The sequence below is a fragment of the Pollicipes pollicipes genome, unplaced genomic scaffold, assembly GCF_011947565.3.
Source record: "Pollicipes pollicipes isolate AB1234 unplaced genomic scaffold, Ppol_2.1 Scaffold_6686;HRSCAF=7923_pilon_pilon_pilon, whole genome shotgun sequence".
NCBI lineage: Eukaryota > Metazoa > Arthropoda > Thecostraca > Pollicipedomorpha > Pollicipedidae > Pollicipes > Pollicipes pollicipes.
This window is the reverse complement of record NW_023596921.1, coordinates 19,058,099-19,076,937: the sequence shown is the minus strand read 5'-3', so window position 1 is coordinate 19,076,937 and position 18,839 is coordinate 19,058,099. Positions and strand designations below refer to the sequence as shown.

Genomic DNA, 18,839 nt, shown 5'->3' with positions numbered 1-18,839 from the left:
AGTGGCAACAGAACACGTACATACAAATGAGACAGTTCGAGCAAACAAGACGAATTTCTCCCGTCTCAAGCATTTACAATCGCAACACAGTCATATTTCCGACCATCAACACCACTCCACTCACCCAGGTGTATGATGTTCTTCTCGTGCATGTGCTTGACGGCCTCGCAGACCTGTCGCATATAGTTGATGACTTCGGCCTCTGACATGGTGTAGCCCTCGGCGGTGATCCGCTCGAACAGCTCGCCACCCGACAGAAACTCGAAGATCAGCACCATCTCGTCGTCCTCCTCGAACGCGTCGTGCAGGTTGATCAGCTTCGGGTGGTGCAGCTGGTTCATGATGTCGATCTCCTTCTTGATCAGCTCCTTCTCCATTGGGTGGCTGATAGGGATGAATTTGGCGGCGAAGATGTGGCCCGACTTGCGCTCGCGGCAGCGGTGGACGACGCCAAACGCGCCCGTGCCGATCTCCTCCAGGATCTCGTAGTGGTCGTACACGCTGTCGTGGCGGATCTCCACCGGCTGCGGCACGTACTTGGAGTAGATGTCGAACACGAACTGGTCGTAGTTGTCCACCTTCTGGTCCGACTTGCCACGGATCCGCTTGCCGTTCTCGTCCACTGAGGAAGAGACAGCCGGCGGGTCAGCGGGAGACGTCCACTGCGGGAGAGGCAGCCGGCGGGTGAGCGGGAGACGTCCACTGTGGAAGAAGCAGCCGGCGGGTCAGCGGGAGACGTCCACTGCGGAAGAGGCAGCCGGCGGGTCAGCGGGAGACGTCCACTGTGGAAGAAGCAGCCGGCGGGTCAGCGGGAGATGCCCACTGTGGAAGAGGCAGCCGGCGGGTTAGCAGGAGATGTCCACTGCGGGAGAGACAGCCGGCGGGTCAGCGGGATCTGTCCACTGTGGAAGAGGCAGCCGGCGGGTCAGCGGGAGACGTAGGTGGCGGTGCCTGCACGGAACTACAGTCGGTATGTGGGTCAGTACGGCGCGCATTATTGTGCAATGAACACAGTTTTTCAAAAGATTTGGTATCTGGCAAGTATTCATATTTCCATTTGCAGGACTGACAGTAGAGAATGATTTTTACGAAAGTCATAGTGGGTATCGCACCCGCGGCCATTCAAGCCAGCATTGTTCAGCTCGGATCACATCATTACCACATTTGTAAACCAGTTAAGCTACCATGTGGCGATTTCTGAGCCACATATAAAATAAGCCATCACACTACGCGTAGCAATACCAGATAACACCATGCGTTCGTTCGCAAGAACTGTCCGTCTCCTCGCCGCCCGAGAGTGCTCACCCTCGTATTTCTTCTTCTCGCCCTTCTTCTTGGCGCGCTCCTGCGTGGTGATGGGCGACGACTCGACGCTCGGGTCCGAGCGACCGTAGATGTTCTCGGCTATCACGCGGAACGAGTACGTCTTGCCGGACGTCAGACCCTGCGCCTCGTGCGTCGTGAACCTGGCGGGAGGTGTGCCCGGGTCACTGCTGGTCTGGTCACCCACTGAGGTTGGGTGCGATGTGCGGGATGGGCATGATCACAGGGATGTGGACAATGAGAGTAAACAGGTGCATGGTGTGATGTGGATGGATGGATGCTGCTGCATGTAAATAATACAACATGCTATCGGACTGCTAAAATTACATGTGGAAAAAACGAGATAGTGACACAAATTTTTGAACACATTGGAAGTGGGTGCTCCCCCATAAGTTCCCTAACCACAGCAACGGCTGCAGCAACAGCTGCAAGCCATTCCTTCAGCCGCCTGCACGCGATTCGGACCTGGTGTTGCCGCAGCGGATCCAGGAGGTCATCGGGTGCTCGCGCTTCTCGATGATGTAGTTGGTGACGTTGCTGCCGCCGTCCCAGTTGGGCGGCTTCCACGTGACGATGCATGTGTTGTGCGTGGGCTTCTCCGCCAGCACGAAGCGCGGCGGCTCCGGGTGATCTGACGGGAGGGCACCCGTTCAGATGGAAAACGCAAGTCGCTGCTGATGTTGCGCTGCAGCTGGTGCATTCGCAAACATGACAGCCCGATGAACATATGTCTAGAGGTAAAGTCGGCAAGATAGCCGGGGATGCGCATTTTAACGTAGTCTTTAACACGCGCCCGGGTGGCCGACTATATACCCTGCGCCCGGGTGGGGAGGGGGGTCAATTTGACCCCTTTAGATCTCGGGAACTTAAAAAGCTAGAGACACCAAGTTTACAGGGTGTGTTAACCTGTACGTGAAATCACTTAGGTCAAAGTTTCAGGTTCCTAGATCATGACCTTTGGGTAAACAAATCAAACAATGTCAAGTTTCAGGTTGATCTCCAAAGTGCCCCCAGAACCTAGATAACCGTTTCTAAGCAAAAGGTCGCATGCTCATTTAAAGTCCGGGACCTTGTTTGACCTTTTGAAGGCCAAGGTGACCAAAATCATGCAAGATTGCTTTGAGTTTTGCATTTGTCTAAGCGAAAAAAGATTACGCTAGACAGTATGTTCCTAAAAAAATGCTGACCTGGGTCATTTTAGGCCAATGACCTATTTTGACATCTAAGAAGTCCATGGATGATAAAAAATGCGGTTCCTGCTATCAATAAATTCGAAATGAGCACCAGAAACTATCCCATACAGCAAGCCCTAGAATAACAAAACGGGTTGGTTTTGACCTTGGTGTGACCTTCATACCTGACGTTAGGTCAATGTTGTATGCTCATTCAATATTGTCTAAGAAAGCATCTCAGAGATGTATGGCTTCGTCTAACACTCCGTTGTTGGATCAAATTGAAGGATTCCCTAGAAATTGCCTTCGCGGAAACCATGACCCAACTTTGACCTGTTATAGGTCAGCGACGTTATAAGGTAAATCTAAATTGTTGATTCCAAACGATCCACTATTCAATTATCTATAGCTATGCAAAATTTGGCGCAGCGCCGCCACACCGTTCAGAAACCATTCTGAAAAAAACCTTCGGGGGTCAACTTGACCCCCGCGCCCGAGCGCGTGGTAAGCAAGGTACATTTTGCCCAGAAAACAGCCGATCATAATAAGTTGTGTAAAATTCCTGTCTCCTTGAAACACATGCCTTCAATGGAAGCACACATTCACTGGCTATTCCAATACATCTAGCGCAGTAATCGCAAGCTTAAAAAGTTAGACCATAACATTCAGTGTTCTCTGGTGGAGCTTCATTAAGAACAACGCACCTGCGATCTGGACCTTGATGATGCACGAGTCCATGCCCAGTTCGTTCTCGGCCACCAGCCGGTAGGGGCCGTTGTCTATGCGGTCCACGTCGCGGATGGTGAGGATAGCGTGCCGGTCCTGACGAACGGCCTCAGGTCAGGTCGCCACAAGTCGAGTCAGTGAACCGCACACATCTGCCTCTCTCACAAAACGCATGATTTAGTGAAGAATCCCCAACCACAAAATTATATGACAAACGAATGAAAGTACCATACACAAACGGTATTCCGCGTAAACCTGTTATTTACACTAGACATGGAGACACCTAGAACAAGGCAAACACATGCTTGCCTTTGAGCAGATAAATTTAGAACGTCGAGCAGTGTTCCAGGCAAAACGAAGAGTGAATTAAACGCTCGGCACAATGTAGCGATCAACTAAATGACGACACATGACAATTCTCTCCAGTAAAATTCCTAAGCCGAACGCCTAGCGCCAGCTTCACCGACCGGCGACCGCCGACAGCCGTGGGCCGGCCCGGCGCCGCCCATCTCCCGTTCGCCTCCAAACTCGCCCCTCGGCGCCGTCCGGCCCGTACCGTGGTCTGCAGGTCGTAGTGGGCGCCCTTCTCGATCGTCTCGCCCTCCTTGCTCCACGTGCAGCGCGGCTTGGGGTTGCCCGTGAATGGGATCTTGATGACGATGTTCTCGCCCTTGTCGAAGAACGCCGTGTCCCGGAAGCGTGGCGGCACGTTTATCTTGGGCGCGGCTGGGGGGAGGGGGGGGGGGGGTGATAGGGAGTTAAAACCCCTACTTGACCGATGTCAAACCCCATACTTTGGCGCCAGAGAGGCTAATGACTGGCTTGTTATATAACGTGAGTATAAGTTCTAACCACTGAAATGAACTTGATTGAACATGCGAGTGCCAAGAAGCTGTGAAGAAACCAGAGTTGAATCCCATAATTCATGTCCATTTAAGAGGATTTTGTGTGAAACAAAGGCTTCATTTTCCACGCCTTTGTCACCTATGCCCACAATGTAGACACCCATTGTCGTCAAGCCTTCATGTTTTTCACACCAGACTCCAAATACCCGCCCAACACTTAAATTGGCACATCCCAGGCAATACAACTCACTCTTGATGATGAGGGAGGCGCGGGTGGACTTATGGCCGGCTGTGTTGTGGGCGCGGCAGCTGTAGTCGTCGGCGTCTTCGCCGTACACATCGCGCACCTCCAGATAGTAGGTGTCACCCTCCTTGTCCGTGTAGTACTTGCCGCTGTTGAAGATCTCGCGACTGCCCTTGTACCAGGTGATGGTGGGTTTGGGGTTGCCGGTGATCTTGCACTGGAACGTGGCTGACTTGTTCTCCAGCGCCATCACGTTCTTCAGCGGCTGTACGATCTGCGGCGGCGTGGCGGCTGGCGACGGCAGAGGGGACGCACGTAAAACGGCGGCCCAAGGAACGGCATGAGACAGGTGGGACGGCATGAGACAGGTGGGACGGCATGATACAGGTGGGACGGTGGCCCGAGAGACGGCATGAGGCAGGTGGGACGACGATCCGAGAGACGACATGAGACAGATGGGACGGCGGTCCGAGGGACGGCAAGAGACAGATGGGACGGCAGCCTGAGGGACGGCATGAGACAGGTGGGACGGCGATCCGAAGGACGACATGAAACAGGTGGGACGGCGGCCAGAGGGACGGCATGAGACAGGTGAGATGGCGGTCAGGAGGACGGCATGAGACAGGTGGGACGGCGGTTAGAAGGACGGTATGAGACAGGTGGGACGGCGGCCCAAGGGACGTCATGAGACAGGTGGGACGGCGGCAGGAGGGGCGGCTTGAGACCCGAGATACCAGGCTCAGCATATTTATATCTGGATGTAGGACAGGTGACCTTGACAGACGCGGCACAGATGTACCATGCGACAGGTGTGAGCTCAGTTGGGGGCACGCCACTCAAGCTTGGCATCGCACGGTTCAGTGCCACGTAGGGAGTTCTGAACCATCAAGAGATTCGCCGCACATGGGAACCGCTCAGGACCAAGACTCAACACAGAAAGGCCACTTGATACGAAGACGGGATGCTGAAAAAAAGAAAGACTCCGTCTCCCCTTCACATACACACTCAACGGATTATTTTGGACATGCGGTGGTGCAGTGATTGAGACCGAACGCCGGACAGGCTCGACGTCCGGTGGCCGCCCGGAGCCGGCGCTGAGTTCTCAGCCGGTCGTCTCCTCACCGTGCGGGTCGCGTATCTTAACGGAGGAGCTGGCCGATGACGGCTCGCTCATGCCGGCCTCGTTGACGGCGAACACGCGGAACTCGTACTGCCGGTCCTCCACCAGGTTGGAGATGTTGATCTGCGTGGTGGTGCACAGCACCTGCGGGCGCAAGCGGAGCGTCACCAGAGGTGCTGCGGGCGTAGCAGCTACAGGCCGACAGTAGCCTTACAGATGCAATACCATAAACCTGATGATGGCGGCAGATGAGTGCAAACAGAGCACGAAAGATCTCTGGTTCAGTACTTCATTTCAGCAGACGGTTCACTCCCATAATGCCACAACAGTAAGCCCAAAATCGGATCTTTGAAGTGCAAATCGCCCGACACCGTCTGATACAACAGCCGCGTCATCTTCATGTGTGTTTACCCCTTAAACCGTACAGTCGAAGCACGCCTGTTTATGTTGGTGACGTACCACATGAGGGCCGATCACAACTGAAAAAAATAACTAAAACTGGGATGGCCTGTCCCACCGCACCCGACCTCCCCCCCCGTGCCGCTCTGCTCTCACCTGATTGACTTTCTGCCAGGCGGAGCTGCCGGCCTCGCGCTTCTCGATCCAGTAGCCCTGGATCCTGGCGCCGCCGTCGCGCTCCGGCCGCTCCCAGCTCAAGTTGACGAAGTCGCCGCCCACCTCCTTGACGGAAGGCACGCCGGGCGCCGAGGGCGGGTCGTACGGCGAGCGCGCCTTCACCGGGTTCAGACCCTCCAGCGGCGGGCCCATGCCGTTCTCGTTGACGGCCATCACGCGGAACAGGTACTCCTGGTTCTCGGTCAGGCCCTGCACGATGAAGGACGTGTCCTTGCAGGTGGTGGACACGATGACCCACTGGGTGTGCGTGACGTCGCGCCGCTCCACCACGTAGTGGGTGACCTTCACGCCGCCGTCGTAGGCGGGCGGCCGCCACGCCAGCGTGCACGTGTGCTTGGTGATCTCAGTGGTCTGAAGCGGGCCTTGTGGCGCGCCCGGCAGGCCCGTGATGAAGATGTTGAAGCTCGCCGACACCTCACCGCTGTCGTTCTTCACCTTCAGCGTGTACTGGCCAGCGTCGGACGCCTGGATCTCCTTGATGAAGATGATCAGGTAGTCGTCGAAGACGGTGTACTTGATGTGCTTGTCCTCCTGCACCTCGTGGCCGTTGTGCTGCAGCGACACCGTCATCGGCTGGTCGCCAGAGAAGTAGATCTTGATCTTGGTGTTGTCGCCCTCCGGCAGGTACAGGTCTTTCGGCATTTTGTCGATCTTCGGGGGTGCTGGAGAAAGGTAAGCGTTCAGTAAGCAGCATCTCTTCAAAGTGGAACATGGCGAAAGGTCATCGTGATCAACAAGCACGCCAATCCATAATATCTACAGCATCATCTGTTTTGTTCCCTCCTGGTCTACACTTTCCAGAATGTCTAGATAAAAGATATGTGTTCGTTTACTTATTGTGACCAATTGCTCGTAAGCTTCCGTGGGCTAACGCTCCTTCCAAATGCCCATATGAAAAGCATACTAAGCACATGGGCAGACACACCAGCACACTGAACGCAGCTCTCAGCCGCGGCCAGCTGGCAGCCGCCACGTCGGCACCCTTACTTCCGATGCGGACGCGGCAGGTGGTGGTGGCCTGGCCGATGGCGTTGCTGGCCACGCAGGCGTACTCCCCGTCGTCGGAGGCCCAGACCTCGCTGAAGACGAGCCTGAACGTGCCGTCCTTGTCGGCCTCGGCCGTCACGCGGCCCAGCTCGATGTTGACCTCACGGCCGTTCCTCAGCCAGCGGCTCGTCGGCATCGGCGTGCCTGCGGCGGCGGCACGGCGGCTCAGCACAGCGGCTCAGCACAGCGGCTCAGCACGGCGGCTCAGCACGGCGGCTCAGCACGGCGGCTCAGCACGGCGGCTCAGCACGGCGGCTCAGCACGGCGGCTCAGCACAGCGGCTCAGCACGGCGGCTCAGCACGGCGGCTCAGCACGGCGGCTCAGCACAGCGGCTCAGCACGGCACCCCGGGCCGGTGGGGGAGCACGAGTAGGTGTCTTCAAAAATACGCGACATTGTCAAAACGCATAGAGTGAGTGAACTGACGATAGCCAAATTACAGAGAGGGGGAGCGCGGACGCGTGGATATTTGCGGAAATAATGAATCCCTTGTCCCCAGAGCCAAATGTCCAGCTGTTTGAAGAGGTAAGCGCACCCGATGGTCGACGGCAAGCGAAAACTCAGCTTGTAACTGTGCGTCTGCTCGCTAAACGACCATCTTTGCACCCCATTAAGAGCCCCGCCCCTCAGTACCGCGCGGACTCACCAGTGGCCTGGCACTGCAGCGTCATGGTCTTCATCAGACCAGCACCGGTGTTCTGCAGCGACTTGACGAACTCGGGCTTCTTGCCGCCCACCACCTCCTGTACTCGTACCGGCGCCAGACCCTGCGCCGGCTCGCTGCGACCGGCCGCGTTCAGCGCGTACACACGGAACTCGTAGTCACCGCCCTCCTTCAGGTTGATGGCCGAGAACTCGCAGCTGGGCACGTTGTAGTCGTTGCACTTGACCCAGAAGGCGCTGCCCAGCTCGCGCTTCTCCACCAGGTAGCCGGTGATGCGGCTGCCGCCGTCGAATGCCGGCGGCTCCCACTTGAGGTCGACGTAGCTGCGCGTGACCTTGCTGACCTGCGGCGTGCCCGGCGGGCCCGGCACACCGAAGCGAGACTTGATCTTGACGCGGTGGCTGGGCGGCGACGGCTTGCTGAAGCCGGCCGCGTTCTTGGCCTTGACGCGGAACTCGTACTCGCGGCCTTCCAGGAGGCCGTTGACCTGGTGGACGGTGTCTCGCGCCAGGTAGTCGTTGCAGTCGCGCCACAGCTCGTCGGTGACCTCGCGCATCTCCAGCTTGTAGCCCTGGATCTTGGAACCGCCGTCGGACATGGGCCGCTCCCACATGAGCTTGGCCGAGCTGGAGGTGCAGTCGAGCACCTTGGGCTTGCCGGGCGCGTCCGGCACGGTGAAGGGGAACTTGGCCGTGATCGGCTCCGAAGAGTCGAGCGGCTCCGAGAGGCCGTACTGGTTCTCGGCGCGCACTCGGAACAGGTACTTCTTGTTCGGCTCGAGGCCCATCACCTCGTAGTTACAGCCGCGCACGAAGCTGCACACCTTCACCCAAATCTGCGGCGGGACGTGCATGACGTCACAGACACGTCATGGCTTCATTCGAAGTGATTCATTGGTGATAAACGATTGATAAGGCGCTCTGTCGCCGTGTATCTGCGATTCATTACGCTCAAATCTGTCCTACAAAATTCACAAATGCTCCTGGGTAATCCAAACAGCTGTAGCCTATGTTCCATACCACGATATGTTGTAGCTTTTTGGGTTTCAGCCGGCGGATTACGCAGAGGCTACATGCTGAGCCCCAGCACCCGTCCAGTCGGACAGAACATTTGTGCGCAGGGCGGGTCCTCACCTCAGCCGCCGTGTCCATCTTCTCGACGACGTAGTTGGTGATGGGCGAGCCGCCGTCATCAGCGGGCGGCCTCCAGGACAGGGAGCAGTTCTCGGGCGTGATGTCCGAGCTATCCAGCGGGCCCTGGAGACAGGATGACCCCGTGCCTCAGACGCGCTGGTGGCACCGCGACAGACCTCATGCACAGCGACTTGTCCCATTGGCGCTAGCCCATGGGACTGCCTTGCGTTGTCGCACTGGCGCAGGTCATTCGTAGCCATTTGACGGGGTGTTCGTCGCATCAGATGGGTTCAAAGACTTGCGAAGAACACGTATTAAAATCTATCGTTCTTCCAGTCATTATGCCACACTTTGCAGGTGGCTTACCTGGGGTGCGGTCGGTTTGTCCACCACCTGGACGCGACAGGTGGCGGTGTCATAGCCCTCTGAGTTCGTCAGCTTGATGGTGTAGCTACCCTGGTCAGAGCGCTTTGCCCGCTTATTCGTGAAGATGGTGGTGGTGTCGCTGGAAACAGAATGGGAAAATTCAGCTCATTTAGCTCAAAATCAAGCAGCACGACTTAATATGTCAGGTATACGACTAGACAGTGAATCACTGAGACTCGAGAAAGATTTCCAAACGTTTGCTACGTTTGCATCTATATTCCTACTCGTGACATATGAGTTTTTCCCGCTCGGTTCTCTCTCAAATGGTATCTTGCTCGGTCTTCCCTCACCTGGTGATCAACTTCCTGCGGTTGAACCGCTTTTCCCACTCAACTGGCATCCAACTTAACCCACCATCTCCCTCACGTGGTATCCATCTTGACCCACTCGTCCCAACCCGGGCTCAAACATGACTCACTCATCCCCACCGTATGTCAAATTTGGCCTGCTTACACCTTCCACCGGTGTCGAGTTCGACCTACCTGTCCTCGCCAACTCGTATCACGACCTTGCCCCTGTGACCCCCGCGTCCTCTGGTGTCGAATCTGTCCCGCTGGCCCCTGGTGTCGATCTGTCCCGCTCACCTGGTGTCGAACTTGATGCGCTCGTCCTGCAGCACCTCCTCGCCGCCGACACTCCAGGTGGGGCGCGGCCGCGGCGAGGCGGTGAAGGGCACCGTGATGGTGAACGGCTCGCCGGCCATCACGGTCATGTCGCGGATCGTCAGGTCAGAGGTGATCTTCGGAGCGCCTGCGGGCGGACACGGCCACAGAGGTCAGAGATCAGAGGTCAGAGGTCAGAGCTGGCCGGACAGCAGCAGACGGGCTGAAACAAGACACGTGCGGGGCGCGACGGGCCGGTGGAAGCGACATTGGGTGGACTGTGCCGACAGCAGCCACTAGGCTTTCGACATTCCCGGTCATTGCAGTATATAAGTTTGGCAATGCAGCTATGAGACCACTGGTGGCCGCTCACTGCTGGAATTTGACAGATCTCTACAAAACCAGAACTACGTTTGATGTTTGGGCACTCGGGCAGTGACGGAAAAGCGAACTTCAAAATGAGAGGGCAAATGCAGTTTTAAGCCATTCTTTTACTTGCAGCGTAATTGAGTAAATGGTTAATTTTATGCAAATTGGGGGGGGGGGGGAGGGAGGCTGTCCTTCCTAATCCACCATCACTGCGTTGGAGTAAACGGCGTATATTCTATTTTCCAGGCCATTCATTGACAGCGACCCCCTTGAGCATTTTGATGGCTGTAACCGTACTGGGCGGCGCCTGGGCCCGGATCGGGTCGGACGGGTTGCTCCAGGGGCCCTGGCCGGCCGCGTTCTTGGCCGCCACGCGGAACTCATAGTCGGTGCCTTCGGTCAGGTTGATCACCCTGAGGACATGAGGCGATCACATCAGTCATTGCCAGCAGTAAACGAGTCAGCTTCGGCAGTCGGCATAAAAAAACAGGGCAGTTACGCTGTAAACGCTACAGTGACGTCATTTTGCCTCAGCAGCTGAGCGCGTCGGGAAGCACCAAAAAACGACGCTGTATCGCTGCAGTGGCATATAACAACGTTAAGTACTTTCAGAGTACATCCCATAGGTCAATCCGTAATATGTGTCTCAGTGCCTCAACATGCATCGGTTTCGAATGCGTGAAGCTCAGGAAGACCGTAAGTATATATGTACGCATGTGTATGAATTTGATCGAAAATCCATCCATCAAATGGGTTTTTCAGACTTGCGTGCGTAAATGATGTCAATACATTGCCAACAATACTGAAAAGTTCACCACCTGATGCCTATGCAGTAAATACCAAACGAAGTGCACGGTCGCTGTCGAAAGTACTATGTGCGTGAATAAAACACTACAAATAAATAAATATACAATATGAAAAAGCATATGTAAAACCATGTAAATGCGCAAGCCTATTGGCTTACTTGACATTATCCATAAGGGGGCCGAATTCCTGTTTCTTGCATTTAGAGCTTGATCAGCAACAGTAAACATCTCGTGATCACCCGAAGCCGGGTCCTCCGTGAATGACATTGGTTGGGACCCCGGGTAAGACCTCACACCGATGTGCAGTAGAGGTTGTAGGCGGGGAACCGCAATAGCCCGGCTCCACTGTCCTGCACCTTACCTGGCGAACCACGCCAAGCCGACCTGATCGGTACCGTGGGTCGTGGATGCTACGACATGACATGAGCGGCAGATTTCGAACGGCGCGCCATTACCTGTACTGCAGGTCCTGGATGGCGGCGTGGCTGGCCTTGGACCAGCCCTCGCCGGGGATGCGCTTCTCCAGCACGTAGCCGGTGATGGGCGAGCCGCCGTCGTGACGCGGCCGCTGCCAGGTGAGCGTGATCGAGTCCTCGGACGTGTCCAGGCCGCGGGGAGCGCCCGGCGCACCCGGCACGTCTGGCGGTCAGGCGCCGGTCAGCCACGCACCGCCGCTGATCTCAGCCACGCTCAGCCACGTCAGCGCTGATGGCAGCTGGCAAGACACTGATGCGGACGATATCTGGACATCAGGCACACTGCCGTCTTGGCGTCACACCGGGAACGCAGCCTGCGTCAACCATGACGCGTGAGTATCTGGCAGCGAGCGGCAACACGAATGGTTTGCCTCCTAACTTCACATAAAACACTATCTCAGGCCGACCGTATTCTCACGCTCACTACGACCGAGAAGGCTACTACACGCTTTCTAACCAAATTGATCAAACCCGATCTGATTGACGACCCAGCGTGTGTTGCGACAGCGGCCTGGAACTGACCGAAGGGGTGCCTGGCCTTGACCGGCTCGGAGGTGGGGCACGGCTCGGAGACGCCGTACTGGTTCTCGGCGCTGACCCGGAAGTCGTAGTCGCGTCCGACGACGAGGTTCCTCACGCGCAGCGCCGTGCCGGGCACGAAGCTGGACACCTGTGGCGGTGACGGTCCGGGGTCAGCGTCCGCGGCAGGTTCAGACGGACGGCGGAAGGCATTGATGGTCACGGCGTCCGTCCACGTCCAGACGCCCGGGCGTACCGCGGGTCAAGTCCACTTTGGGAACGCCGTTTTGGAACATGTTACACCTAATCTCGACGTGTGAAATAAATAAAAAATAATCTGGGTCAGCAACTGAAAGATGGAAGCTCGATGAAAATCATGCCTGATCTCAGTGACGACATCCTCATACACACACACACACACACAGACAACACACACACACACACACACACACACACACACACACACACACACACACACACACACACACACACACACACACACACATACACACACACACACACACACACACACACACACACACACACACACACACACACACACACCAAAAGCTGTTACCGCCACAAACACCATGATCACCAGGGAGGTAGATGTTTGCTGTGCAGCTCCCCAGCCTATGCCATGGCTCGCACACCACCGCACGCCAGCCCACCTTGGTCCAGTCCTTGGCGCCGCGCTCCCGCTTCTCCATAATGTAGTTGGTGATGTCGGCGCCGCCATCGTCCTTGGGCGGCCTCCACAGCAGCGTCAGGCTGTCCCCGCCGAACTCGTCCGCACGCAGGTCATGCGGCGGCGCTGGCCGGTCCAGCACCTGGACGCCACAGGTCACCAGGGGTCACGCCAGGTCATGACGGCTCATACCAGGGAGGGAAGCAAGTTTTCAACGGCGCGGATCGACTCAGTGCTTGACGGTGACCGGCAATGCCGGCTCACGTCGGGCAAGAAAGGCCAGCCACAAGCAAATTATTGGCGCACTACATGGCAAGCGAATTACAAAACGGTAGTAGTAGTCTTATTTCTCGATGAAAGCATGTTGCCGAAATATCAACTCATCCATATCTCCATTCTCCTGTTTTTTTTCTCAAAGGAATAACGCTATTACTACTGTCTTACCTAAGTGAATCATGGTCCTCGTAAATGCACTCAACAACTTACGTAATTTTGACCAGCGAATTAGATGAGGTTACGTGGGCTACTATTGTGACGATCGCATTTCTTTACATTCCCGGAGAGAGAGGCAATAGGAATAAATACAGCCTGTATTATATAAATATAAATACAGCCTGTAATATATAAATACAGTCTCTCGTCCCTTGGCTTTCGTCCAGTGTCTCTCGGTCACGGGCTCCCAGTCATCGTCCCACGAACTGCTCGCCACTCACCTTGACGTTGCAGGTGGCCGTGTCGAAGCCCGAGTTGTTCTTGAGCTGCAGCTTGTAGGGGCCGGTGTCGCCGCGCTGGGCGTTGGTCATGACGAAGCTGGCCGAGTCCTCAGCCAGCTGGGTGTGCACGCGCGAGTCGCGCTCGTCGACGGGCACGTCGTCGCGGCTCCAGGCGGCCGTGGGCAGCGGGAAGCCGCGGTACGGCACGTGAATGCTGAAGTCCTGGCCGGCGCGCACCGTGATGTCGCGCAGACCCGTGATGTCGATGTGCGGCTTGTTCGGCTGCTCTTCCACCTGCGGCGGCGAGTGACCGTCCAGGCTACCATAGCTGGTACTTGAGGCAAATCTCAGAACAGAGTTTGCACTGCATTTTATCTCCATGCAAGCATCGGACACATGGCCACTTCAAACACCTAATGGTCTACAAATGTTTCTTTTGCTCCACCATCCGAAGCTGACATCATATCGGTTCCCAGTTTACCGAAGAAATGACACCAGCCATAAAAATGCATCGTCTCAACACAACAGGCATCTCATAAAAAACGAGCAAAAAAAACAACAACAAAAAAAACAAACAAAAACACCAGGTCCGTCCAAATTTACACCGCGCTCGATACCGACTTCACGCACGCGCCACGGCGCGCTCCACCACCGCCGGCCCTTTACCTTGATGAACGGCGACGCCTTGCCCGGCTCGGACTCTCCGACCTCGTTGACGGCGATGATGCGGAACGAGTACTCGTCGCCCTCGGTCAGTCTGGGGACGGTGAAGCTGTTGAGCGGGTGGAGCACGTCGTTGCAGGGCAGCCACTCCTTGCCGCCCTTGGGCTGCTTCTGGATGAAGTAGCCTCGGATCTTGGCGCCGCCGTCGTTGGGCGGCCGCCACGAGAGCGTGACCGAGTCCTTGGTGATGCGGTCCGGCCGCGGCGCCTCTGGCGCACTCGGCTTGTCTGCCGGCCGACGGACGGGTCAGGTCGGGGTGCGACGACGCTCAGTCACTAGGTCATCGCTTTATGTGGATTATCATCTCCTTTACGGAGGATCGTGACGCATATCATGGTCTGCGTAATACAAAGGTCACGGCCCAATTGTACACAGCATGAGACAGTGATTGAGGAAGTCATATAGCTTCCAGTTAGTCCTGCTTGCGCACCATTGCATTGGACCCCTTCGTTCACTCTGCCAACACCCAACGCCCAATTCCTATCGCCCGGCGGACATCTGCCTCCGGTAGGCTCAACTAGCGAGCTTAAAATACGCGGCACACCTAAGCATCCCGACGCCATCATCTGCTAAGCCTGCTGCGCGACCTCAAAAGCGACGACACACCTTACCCGTGGCCCTGGCGACATCAGTCAGGACGCCTGCCCCCGTATCGCACCGGTCAGCACGCCACAGCCCCCAGCGCCACCTGTAGCGCCAACTCACAGATCATGGTGCCGCAGACGACCGACTCGGAGGGCCGGCTGGGCTTGCCGGGACCGGCGTCGTTGACGGCGATGACGCGGAAGTCGTAGCGCTGGCCGTCCGTGAGGTGGCTGACGCTGAAGGTGGTCGCCGGCACAGGGTAGTTGTTGCACTTGATCCACTCGCCGCCGCGGTCCCGCCGTTCTACCACGTAGCCTGCGGCGCGGCGAGCAGTGGTGGTCAGTGACCCGTAAAGGCCGCACGCGTAGTGCCTGTCCCTTTGACACAGTGCACTGCCGTGCAGACATTCTCTTCTGATTCCAATTGGTTCCTGCGTCTTTCAGCTTTGGTCTACCGGGACTTAAGTATAATATTTGCCCCATCCCTTGTCCATAGTAGCAGAGCCATTCATCCTGGCTGCGTCACGACCCATGAGGTACTGCCGAGTTATGCATGCAACCTCTTGTAACGACAGACAAGTCTCGACAGAATGCCATTCAAACTGAGCGGAATCCCCGCCCGCAGCTTGAGTCCAGACCGGCGCCAGCCCGCAGCGCTGGAGGTCCGGCGGGAGACCTCTCACCCGAGACGGGGTTGCCGCCGTTGTCCTCGGGCGGTGTCCAGCTCAGGTTGACGCCAGTTGGCGAGTACGACGTAATCTGGGGCGCGCTCGGCGGGCCCGGCGCGCTGAACGGATTCTTGGCCGTCGCCTGGAAGGAAACGCGGCATGAGGTCATGCTCAGCTGGAAATGAAATGCCTGATGGGCAACGGCATTCGGGACGCTGGAACGGTGCTCACTTGTCCTTGCCGCTGATCCCTTCCAAACAAAACATTTGGAATCTAACCAAGGTACTCGAAAGCCACATCACGATAAAACAGCAAATAACCACAGCTGGGAAAGATCGTATTTCGTGTGGACTCAAAGCGTACCAAGCTTAAGGGAAGAAACCGCACAACTAGACGCCACGGACCCACAATACCTCCAACATCCCGCCACAGAAAACCCAGTGACAGGCGGCCCCATGCAAAAAGGTGAGCGCCCCTGTTTGCGCCATCCCGCAGCGACGCCCACCGAGTGACCTCTCTGCCGGCGAGCGGACCACCCCTGCTTGGGCCACCCTGCAGCGGCGCCCATCAACTGACCTCTCTGCCGGCGCGCGGACCACCCCTGCTTGGGCCAGCCCACAGCGGTGCCCACCGACTGACCTCTCTGCCGGCGAGCGGACCACCCCTGTTTGGGCCACCCTGCAGCGGCGCCAAACCAACTGACCTCTCTGCCGGCGAGCGGACCACCCCTGCTTGGGCCAGCCCACAGCGGTGCCCACCGACTGACCTCTCTGCCGGCGAGCGGACCACCCCTGTTTGGGCCACCCTGCAGCGACGCCCACCAACTGACCTCTCTGCCGGCGAGCGGCTCCGAGAGGCCGTACATGTTCTCGGCGCGCACGCGGAACAGGTAGCGCTTGCCCTCCTGCAGGCCCTTGACGGTGAAGGACGGACTCGGTATGTAGCCCGGCACTGGCCGGAAGGCGTCCGAGCCGTAGTCGGCCATCTCCACCTGGTACCCTGCGGGACGGAAGACTCGGTCAGACGCCGGCACGCGGTGGCTCGGGCGCGGAGAACTTTGCGTTTTCTGGGGTGAATGGCGTCTTTTAAGCGGTCGGCTGTGAATAAACACCATAAAAATGGTTGACAGTTTTAAGACTAGCCAGCGTTATAGTGTCGAGCACACCAGTCCAATTGCGAAGATCTAGAACTGTTTAAATTGAACGAAACGTGCACTTCTCATATGAATAACGATAAGCGAGAGCGACTGCATTTATAAAAGCAGCAGTGGCACCAAAAGCAACGCTTTCATTATGTCTCTACATGCGTGCAATATTCAGGCTATGTCCACATTAATTTTGCCTTTTCCTTTTCTTACCGGCGACCTGAAGCGCCAACTTACCGGGCCCACTCACTCCCCGCACCCTGCACTCCATCTCTACCAACGCTCACCAGTGATGTCAGAGCCACCGTTGTCCTCCGGCGGCTTCCAGGACATGGTGACCTGGTTGCCGGTGACCTGGTCGTACGAGAGCGGGCCGCGCGGCGGGCCCGGCTTGTCCACCACGATCACCTCCACGTCCGCCTTGTCAGAGCCGTGCGGGTTGCTGGCCGTGATCGTGTACGGACCGGCGTCCTCCCGGACAGACTTGGGGATGTGGAAGGTGGTGTACTCGGGCGTCGTGTCCATCTGCAGCACCCGAGAGGCAGAATGTGCGCATGTCGAGGGCTAGTCAGGAAGCAGGGCTCTGGGAGGAACTGAGTGTGAGCGGTCGTCAGTGTGATGTTTCTGACCGCTGGACCAGGGGAAATGAGCGGACTGACTAACGATCAGCACCTAGACACTCAACTCATGGCTATCAGTTTCTATTGTGGATTTTGATTAGCATTAATACAGCCGACTGACCGTAACGTTTGTGGGCACCGCAGTGACAATCTGCAGAGGATATTCGATGCCCTTTACGCTCTTGCTTACTCAAGCATTAGATTTGCAACCAAATCTCGCTAAAAAAACACATTTTCCTCACTGATGCCGCCTTCAACCTACCCCCACCCCCGCCACCATTCCCACGGCATCAGCCCTCTCCCACACACCGGGCTTCCCCTCCCCCCTTCAGCGCCCCCCACCAGCCTCACCTGCACCCGTCCGCCGGGCGCCATCTTGCGGCCGGCGCGGGCCCACTCGACGGTCGGCACGGGCGCACCGCTAATCGGAATCCGGATGTCGATCGGCTCGCCGGCGCGCACGCGGATCTTGCGGCCCAGGATGCCGTCCAGGTTCAACCGCGGCGGCTCTGGCCGGGGAGGTCAGGTCAGGTCAGGTCAGGTCAGCTGGAGCGGTGCGGCACGGACGGTCACAGCTGGTTCTGGCGGGAACGTGGGAGATGCGGGCGTTTACAGCACCGTTGGCGCCCAGTCGGCATGCGACGAACGGTCCGCTATCTGATCTTAATATTTGGGCAATAATTTGCAAGAGGACTTCAGTGCTAAAACTCCAGCTTGTTTCAAGGGCAGACATTGCGGTACACATCAGCATGATTGATTTCTCCGCCACTCTCTCCCCAGACTTGTTCTCCGCGCCTCTCCTGCTGGTCAGCCGCGGACCGGTGACCGACCTTTCATGGGTTTGGCGGTGATGGTGTGTGACGGGTCGGACGGGCTGCCCGGCCCGGCGGCGTTGATGGCTGTCACGCGGTACTCATACAGGTGCAGCTCGCGCACAGTGTCGTCACGGAACTCGGTGCCCTGCGAGAGGCGCGGGTGTTAGCATCATTCCGCAACCTGGACAAAACTGTTGTGTGACAGAGAGCTCTTGCGGTTGAAATGTGGAACATTTACTTCATGCATGATATTTGAAAGAAGCACTGTGCTCCCATGGAACGTCAGTTTTGCATGATCGAATAGCTGACTGTAATTTTGGCCTCTATGTTTCACAAAAAACTGGATCGTACGCCTTGCACCTGCACCGTTATGACAGGCGGGTGTCCTTAAAAAGTCAGCATCAATCCCGCATCTACATCGTTCAATTATGCACACCAAGAGACGAACACACGCAGCTCAGAGCCAGCCGCGCACTGCACGGCTCCTCTGGCACCCCACCCATCGAAGTGACACCCCCACATCATTCGCACCCCGCGACACCTAGCCAACCCACGGTCCCCGTCCTCCGCCCCCCCCCCCCCCCTCCGCAGACGCCCGCACAGCACGGCCAGCAGCATCCGACTGCGCCAGCTGCTGCACAGGAGAGCCGTCCCTCCGCTACACGAGAGCGGGCGTCGGTGGCAGCCCGGCGCCCTCCCCGCGGACTGCCTCACCGGGGAGCCGTCCCTACCCTCCACCAGAGCGGGCGCGGCCCGGCGCCCTCCCCGCGGACTGC

The 18,839-nt window shown here is 57.2% G+C and overlaps 1 pseudogene; it reads right to left on the bottom strand.

Moving 5' to 3' along the window:
- The window catches only part of LOC119107164 (twitchin-like), a 151,810-nt pseudogene that overhangs the window by 11,365 nt on the left and 121,606 nt on the right, over positions 1-18,839 (bottom strand).